The sequence below is a fragment of the Nematolebias whitei genome, chromosome 14 (assembly GCF_014905685.2).
Source record: "Nematolebias whitei isolate Nwh7 chromosome 14, NemWhi1, whole genome shotgun sequence".
NCBI classification, from domain to species: Eukaryota; Metazoa; Chordata; class Actinopteri; order Cyprinodontiformes; family Rivulidae; genus Nematolebias; species Nematolebias whitei.
Genome location: NC_056511.1, coordinates 34,227,439 through 34,236,806, shown reverse-complemented (window position 1 = coordinate 34,236,806; position 9,368 = coordinate 34,227,439).

Sequence of the window (9,368 nt, the reverse complement as noted above, 5' to 3'; positions counted from 1 at the left end):
ATTTAATAAACATCTGGACAAATTATAAAACAACTCTTATAAAGATAAAGGTTGTGCATAAACAATCATTTAATATTTGTAGTTAACCCAATTCAAGTTAATCAGCTACAGCTAATCAACATAAGCCAATGAATGTGTCTGTGAGTCAGTCAGCAGCTGACACATATTAAACTGAAACTTGTTGAAGTAGCGGCTGATAGTAATTCAATGCTTTTTCTGTGTGTGTGTTCTGTTTTGTAATTAGGGGTGGTGCCATTTTCACAGTTTTTGTACGTGTTGCTTTAAAGACACTGATTCTAGATCAGCTAAAGTAAGTTAGTCATGTTGACTGGCTGAAAAAATAAAGGCTGAATCAGTGTAAATTGTGAGGCTTTGTGTTCCCTAGTGTGTCTCCCCTTTGTGGTCTATCTCAGCTTCTGCCGTTTCCACCTGTTCCTGATCGTCCCTTCCCCAGGTGTTAGTCATTCTGCGTTAGTGTCTGTATACAAGTTCAAGTCTTCCTGTTCCTCTTTGTCTTGGCATTGTACTGTATGGCATCATGTTCTGTCCTCCTTCTGTATCTTCTAGGAAATGTAAGTTGTGCTGCAACATCAGCGTTTTGTTCTTGTTTTAATAAACTAATTCTTGTTTTACTCCTGAGTCTCAGTGGTCTGCCTGCACTTTGGGTTCAACATTAAGCACCAGATCTTAACATAAATATTCTACTTGCTCTTTGTGCCCACTCATCATGTACATTAGCCAGTCAAGATGGTGCATTCTGTTTAATTCCCAGTCAACACCTAAATAGCCCCAAAAAAATAATTGAATAGCTAATCATTTTCTAAAATCCTGTTTTAAAGCAGCTTTCTTTGCTTCTTAATGTATAATGGATAATGTTATGAAATCAAATAATGCATTTTTCCATCTTTAACGAAGGATATTTAGAAAAAAGTTATCTGGTAACATATAATGTATAAGTTACACTTACAGCCAGGCTAAGCAATAAATGTGTGTAAATAGGATTTTGGTAAATATACAAGTAAACATAGTTTACTTTGAATTTACTGAAAAACAAAACCTGCCTTTCTTTGTCCTCACTGCAATTCATGATTTCCCCTTTCACTGTTTCAGCTCTACAAAAAAGAAATAATTAAAGGTGAAGACTGATTTCTAAAATTGACTATCAGCTTGTTGACTGACTTCAAGTTATTTTTATTTATTTATTTTTTTTAAGCTAACATGAACTTGTTCAAAGAAATGCCATGGAAAATAAAATATGAAAAATGACACCGTGCAGCAGCGACAAGAATTCACATTGCACACACTGAACACTGCTCATCATTATCAAGGGGCAGAAAATCAGTCATGACAGCTAAATACACAAGTAGCATGCCAAAGCCATGTCATTTTTTTCCCTCTGGTGCCAGATCACAAATCACATGTCATCGAGAGAGAACACAGTCGCTCTTGTGCCAGCGATTTTGTAGGCCATTACCTTGTCGGTTCAAGTTTTATCCACATTTCATTTGGTTTTATTTAAAATGGGCCTTTGAGAAACAATCTGTTCTCTACAGACAATTAAACAGAAGAAAAGTCTGTATTCAGCTGAAAGCTACCGTGCTACTACATGTGATCATTAACATCCTTTAGTATATGTCATTTCCATTTATGCACATCAAACCACCACCCCCACCCCAGTCGGAGTCGGCTATTGTGCTGCGCTGACAGCATGTTATGATAGGGATGTATCATATCGTGCAGAGCACAAGTGTGTACGTTTGCTTGCACTAACCTTCCTGTCACACTCAAATCCATTCTCACAAATAGATCAATACTGGTAATTATACTTGTGTGTCTGCGTTTTGCTGTGGCCATTAGCCATCCATAATGGCAGTGCAACTTACTTAGCGCGAGGTAAAATCCAGCTAGGCTTGAAAATAAAAACATACTCCCACGCAGACGTGAAATCATCATAGTCTAAATATTTGGTACAGTGAAAAAACAAACAAACAGAAGAAAAGAGTCAAGTTTTGGTAGAAAGAGCAACCAAAAGCAGTGCTCGCACAATTCTGTATACTTGCTGTACCTGACATGAATATGCTTTGACTCTAAAATCTACACTTTTATACTTTAAACCGCGACATGTCATAACTAGAGAGGCGATAAAGCACAAATGCACTAACTACTGTATTAGTCTAGTGACTTAAATAGGCTGACTGTACTTCGAGAGCTCGTGATTTGCTTTTGAATCCCCACAACTCAGTATTTCCTCCCCTCTGTGCAACAGAATTCTCTTCTTGTTTAGTTCCAGACATATTGCACCTCCTTTCACCTTTAGTAGGGGTCACTTCCTTCTGCTTTTTTACAGCAACAACATAAAAATATATAATTTCTGCCCTCTTTCCACCAAATCAGCACCTCGCACCGAACCTTAGGAAAGCTTCGAAACACACTTTGACTGCAGCGGTGTAACCTGCACTCCACGCAGTGCGGCTACAGAGTCGGGGTACACACGGAGCTTAACCCGCCGGCTGACAGATACATGTGAGGGGTGGGTTTGCATGCTGCTTGCGTCAGGGTGCCAGTGGGAGGCGTTGAGTGTCTGAGGCAGGCTTCCTCATCGTCTGATCCCCTGCCCACGGGCACGGGGGAAGCTGCCTCTTCCTGAGATTTCACACTGCTCCTCTCTGTTTGATTGCAAATGCTGCCTTTCCCCACCAGCTTGCTTTCCAGCGTGCACGCCACAACGCTATGATCGATGGCGGACAAACATGAGAGACCCATGGCAGGATTAAGAGGGTGCCGGTGGTGGGAGAAACGGCTACTCATGTTTAGGAGAGTATGATAGGCGCAAATGGTGTATTTGTTGCCCCTGCATGGAGTTATAAGCAGTCAAGAAGTTCCAAGGCGCAATGATCGTGTGCGTCTGTAGGTTTCATGATAACAACTGGGTGCATTGCTGCATTCTGGTGTTGTCATCTTCAGCGAAGAAAAACAAGAAGAAACCAGGGTTTTGTATTTGTTTAGCTGCGACACGTCAAGTCTTGTTATTCAACTACTCTCGGTAAGCACAGTAAGCAGAAGCTACCAGAAGCAGGTTTTTTTTTTTTTTTGTTGTTGTTCCCCCAGCGGATAGGAAACATTTTTTAAGAGAAAGAAACTTGCTACAAGTGCAAAAACATAGTGTTGACATGCATATTTTCCTTGTTCGTTTTAATAGAAGCCAGGAAAACAATGAGGGATGTTTGCAACCTTAGAAATGCACTTTAACACCCCACTAGCAAAATTCTAATGTGTAGGAAGGTTTGTCACCTTAGCTTAAAGAGTTGCAAATCATTAGAATGTTTTGGGGCAGCTCTGAAGATAATTGGTCTATATTTATTTTAAAAAAAGCCTCCCCTGTGCAAAATCTGTCCCAGAAAAGTAGTATCTCAAAAATAACAAAATAAAAGCTGAGTGAAACACTTAATACATCCGTGATGGGAATTATGTGTTTTCGTGGTGCAAACGGTTAAATGTTTTAGTGAAAACAAGTTAATCAATTCTCAGTTAAGCTGTTTGCTGAAGGTGATGGCTGGATAAGAATTGGATTTAAGTCCACACACAGTGAGATTTGAACTGCTTCAGCTTCCTGAGGAGACAAGCCTCATGCTGAAACATCCAGACGAGTGGACACATAGAGGCGCATCAGGAAAACGACGACCTCCTGTCAGATGTCTCAACATCCACCATTTTGTCTAAGACTTCCTGTATTTGAAGACTCTCTTTTGTATCCGCGCATTTGACAAAGCCTTAGCACCTGCTGACTGATCACGCTATGCGCCGACTCCTCCAATCGAGAAGCTGATATGCAGTGTGATATGTCAACCAACACTAAGGCTTTGTCAAACTGTGACACATGCACAAGGCGCCTTGCAGATAAAAAAGATTCAATACATTGGTGGAGAACCAGGGGAGAACGACTGTGCTAAATGATGATATAGCTGCTTGTGTGAGTAATCTAATCGTTTCTCTGCTGGTGTGCAAAGGTGTTTGTGAAATGCATGAGTGGGGAACAACGCTGCATCTGACCATGGCTTCATGTTTGGATTGGTGTCCAGTTACTGACTGGAAATGGCCTTCTAAAGCTTGACTACAAAAAAAAAAAAAAAAAAAAAAAAAGATTCCTAGTATCTGCTTAGGCAAAACATGAAAATAAATAAATTTTTAAAAATACTTTAACTTTTTTCCTTCTTCTTTCGGCTGCTCTCTTCTTCAGGGGTCCCCACAGCAAATTAACTCACACGAAGACTTGGCGATTGTTTTTACACCAGATGTCCTTCCTGATGCAACCACAGACCTCCGAGCTACCACAGCCCTCTGTGTGGAGCAGAGAGCTGTCTTCTAGGGCACCCAGGGGAGCAGATGGTGGGGGTTAAGGGCCTTGCTCAAGGACCCAGAGTGGGGCAAACAAAGGTGGAGGCATGTGTGGGTGTATCACCTTTCCCACTCACATTTTGATGTTGTCAGTATGGAGAGTTGAATGGGTAACCTTCTGATCACAGGCCCACATTTTCTGACCTCTACGCCCCCATCACCATGAACCTATAATCACAGTCCAGTAATTTGCTGTTTTGGTTCAAACAATCCTAGTTTTCTTAGACTAATTTATAAAATGTACTCTAAATTTTCTACTTATTTGCAATAATGTACCATAACATTTTAAAGGAAAGGGCAGAATGTCTAGACTATTTAACCGTGCCAAAATAAATTCTGCCAAAATCTTTTTATACCAACCTTTGACTCTGGCACCCTTTTATTTGAGGCACATTTTACATCTTCCAAAACTGCTTCAGGTGTTTAATTAAACGTGCACGATGAGCCTCAGTAGCATAAGTCAGTCATCAGTGACTCATTCTAATTTTAGTAATTTACTTGTTTTCTTCAGGCTAAAAGCAAGTTTTTTATTTTTTATTTTTATTATTAATATAGTTAATTTAAATCTTAACTGTAAGCTGTTCCACTTTCAACTAAAAGCACAATATTAAACAGACAAGATGATATTAAAATGACGTTTTAGGAGAAACAACTTCATGCATGATTTAAATACTAGCATAAAGGCTGTAAAACAGAAAACATGGGCGACAATAACAAACCTTTGTCATTGGGCACTGGTGCAAAACACTGTTCAAGACTAAACAGTGTGAAAATTACTGTAAAGTCAACTGAAATCGACAAATTGACAAAACATTCTTTGCAATCTTATATTTACACTTGCCTGACTAATTAAATTTAGGCTAATTTTGCTACCTCCTCTCTGCGTTTCTCTTACTACTGAAACAGGAAACCAAGTATTTCCCATTCGGCTTTCTGTGTAATTTAATTTCAAGTGCTCGAGGAAATGTAGACGGAATCCTCTCTATGTAAGGGTGTAAGTCAATGCTATACAGGCTCTAATTTTCTTCAAAAGTGCATAAGCCCATCAAAAAAATTAACAAGAAAAGATGCACATATTTGTCTTAAAACATAATTTGTCTTGGTGTGCGACAAGGCATCATTTTGTCTCCTTGCCTTTATAACGTGTAAATGGATGATTTGTCTAAGCTGTTGAATCAATGTAAGACTGGCTGTTGGGTTGGCAATAGAACCATCAACCACCTTATATATGCTGACAATCTCGTAATCTTTTGTCCATATAGTGCTGGTCTGCAACAACTGTTAAGGGTTTGCTGCCATTATGGATTGAATTTTGATATTAAATATACTGCAAAAAAGAGTAACACCATGATTGACAGGAGCAAAGAGGACACTAAATTATCTTTCCTTGTTTTTTTCTCACTTGACCTCAACGAAGACGGACACGTTTTTCCCTCTCCTGCCTTCCTCCTGCTTTTGCTTTTTGTCCTATATATCAGAGCCTCTCTTTACACATCTTCTGAATCATAAATTATTATTATGGATCTAGTCAGCTGGTCTCTCAACACAAGTGATAAAATTTTTCTCGACCAAGAGACAGGGTGCTGGAGAGCCCTCATGCCCTGAACGGATACACACAGCTGGGTATGTCATGGATTCCTAGGGACGGTGGAAGATGATGTGCCTGTATGTACTGTCCGTGGAGGACATTGAAGACATATACATAATTGAATTTATGATAACAGGGGTTCTGTTTTTTAGAATTGGTGGATACATAGGATATAGACAAATTAGGAAGACATCGGCAACAGTTTCGGCCATGGTAAAGATGCCAGCCTTATGTGAAGAATTAATTTGTGCTTCGAGTGCTCAGACTCGTGCTTTGCGAGCTCAACAGTAAGCTGGATGTGATTTCTGAGAACCGTAGGCCACTTGCAGCTCCTGGAACTCACTGGCATGAAGGATTTGACCTTGGAGAAGGCTAATAAGCGCGGACCAGTGGAAAGTCCACAAATATGGCTGTTTGGATTTGCCACCGAGAGTACTAGCAGAACTGAAGACAGACAGAAATCAGAGTCTGCCTCCCCAAAACAATTGTTGTTTATCTAAATACGGCCTCCCTGCTTGGCCTTGGATAGGTCAACTTATCTCAAATTGCTCCTGGTGGATACGTAGATCAAGAAGCTCTGCTCTGTCCACCCCTACCCCCCACACCCCAAGAACTTATGTGAATGCTTATCAGAGTTGTACCAGCTGACAGAAACTGGAACATCTTATCAGGACTATGGAAACTATCTGGGAGTGTTCATGGACAAGTCTCACCGTCTTCTCGTCAATGCATATGTATTGTGTCTATATGTGTTGCTTGCTGTGGTAGATTTTTTTGATGCCTTAAACTGTGCCTTGTCAATGACATGGTGTGAGAGATCTTTTTTTTTTTTTGTTTTGTTTTGTTTGTTTGTTAATACTTCTCTCTCCTCATGTTTTCTTTCCCCTTTACTATCTAAGCAATAAGGACAGCGCTTCTTAGAAGCTGCAGCCCCTGTACACCTGTCCATCTTTAGGATGGATGTACGGAATGTAATATTGTTATACTTCACTATGCAATGACAATAAAGCTTATTCTAATTCTAACTTCACTCTGTCTGGGAGCATCCTCCAAATCATTGATGAGGTGAAATACTTGAGACATTACATAACTGCTGACCTTTCTGATGATAGGACATTTACAGGAAGGGTTGTATGCAATATGTACAAACTAATTTGCTTCTTCGGAAGATCTCTGTTTGCTCAGTATCTGTAAAAACTGTACTCTTTAAAGCATATTGTACTCCAATGTATACTGCCCACCTATGGCGGCATTACAGAAAAAGCAGTGTGCATAAACTTCAGGTGGCGCACAATGATATAATGATGATGCTGCTTAAGGTGCCGCGGTAGAGTAGTGCCAGTCAGATGCTCGTAAATGTCAACATACCAACTTGTGCTGCTGTGCTTCAAAACATTATGTGTAGATGTATAGAATTTCCATGGACTTTTCAGAGGAGCCCAGCTGAATAAACATTCGACCATCATTTCAGGACTCTGGATTTGTCTCTGGTCATCCTCGGCACCCCACGAGTGTGCATGGATCTCTCCAGAGGGAACTATTTGAACTGTGTGATTTTATCAGAACTCTTGAGTGCCTCTGTGTGTTGTTCCGGATATGCTCACCATCCTTGTCGTTACCCCCCCGTGTAATGTCGGTGTCATTATGTGCTAGTGTGCAATATTTTTTTTTCATTATCACACCTTCAAACAGAGGTTAAAAATGTGTTAGGATTTTTTTTTTTTTTTGTCTCCAAACCCTATTTGTTATTTTTCACCACTTTTTATTGTCTGTCAAAACAGGTCTCACTTGTAAATGAGTCTTTGAGGTTCAATGTGACTTATCTGTTTAAATAAAGGTTGAAAGAATGAATGAATGTGTAGGCTAACAGACTCCTTAAATAACATCATTTGTACTTTGATCAACCCTGTAAAAAGCTTGGTTAGGTTCTTTTCTAGTCTGTGGAATCACTGGCACCTTAATTTGCATGGCAATTTATGAACATTCAATTTTTTTTTTGGTATCTTGTTTTTGTTGTTGTTTTTGCCTGTTTTTGTTCGCTATGGACCATGTATATGTCGGAATGAAAAAAAAACCAAATTGGATTAATTGATTGATTGATTAAAACAAATAAAGTAATGAGACATGTCAAGCTGATCAGATTAATTTAATCTGGTGTGATTGGGTTATAGAAAGTCATACAAGTCTGGTGACAGAGGCTACGCTGCAAGAAAAGTAAACACCAAAACTGCTTTGTGTGCATGACTTTTAAGTTTGATTTGACCACTTGACCAGGTCACCCTTGTGAAAGATATCTCGATCTCAACGGGCTCTACCTGGTAAAATAAAGGTGATTGATTGATTGATTTGATGGAAAATCCAGTCCTGATAATTAAACAGAACATGTTCATCAGCCAGCTCAGTCTGATTATTGTTTGACATTTACATGAAGAGACTTTTGTCTATTTTCGTCCAACACCCAAATGTTTTTCTTTCCTCTCTTATCTGAGTTCTTTCCTCGTCCTTGCCTTTGAAGCTCTCTGCCTGCTTCAGACCCTTTATGTGGCCCTTTTCACAGTGGATGCACTCAATGGCCTCATGCTAGAGGGTAGAAGATGTTTCATTTTGGTAAAGCTGATACCAAACTGAGCTTTCAGACTTTAATCCACCAGCCTTTGTTGTATTTTAATTTGTTTTCTTCAAGAGAAAATTCTTGAGGATACCTGGCAATCCGAGTCTACTAAATATATTATTGTCTCAAAAAGCACATTACCAGTAATATTTTCATAAATGAAAGAAAAACAAACCCATGGCTTCCGTGTACGTGAGCTCCATTTTCTCTAATCAAATAATAAATTATTCAATTTTCTGTAGATTCCCCAAGAGGATATTCTTATGCATGACTTTCATGCTCGATATCTTTCACTGACTGATCTCTCTGACATGCTAAATGGATGTGTTCCATCATTCATTTGTTGCTCTTCCTCCCATTTCGATCGGGATGTTATCCCATTGTGAATCCTGTCTTTGATCCCCACGGTCTGGTGTGTGAAACTTGCAAGAGCTAACATTAGCGTCTAATGAGCACAGACCTGAACTGGTTTCAGAACAGACAGAAGTGGTGGACTGTTTGACAGAGTTCCTCTGTAGCCATGTTTAGTTTTTTTTTTTTTTTTTTTTTTTTTTAACTCACAAACGAAAGGCAAAAGGTTAGCAGGACAATTTTTTATGCAACTTCCAGAAACTAATCATTCAATCTAGCTCTACATCTGAATAAAAAAAATAAAAATAAAAAACACTACAAGAAAAAAGTCATAAAATTACGAGAATAAAGTCGTAAGAGAATGAAGTCAAAATATTACGAGAATAAAGTTGCAATGTGCCCTGGGTCGGCTCGCACCTGCTG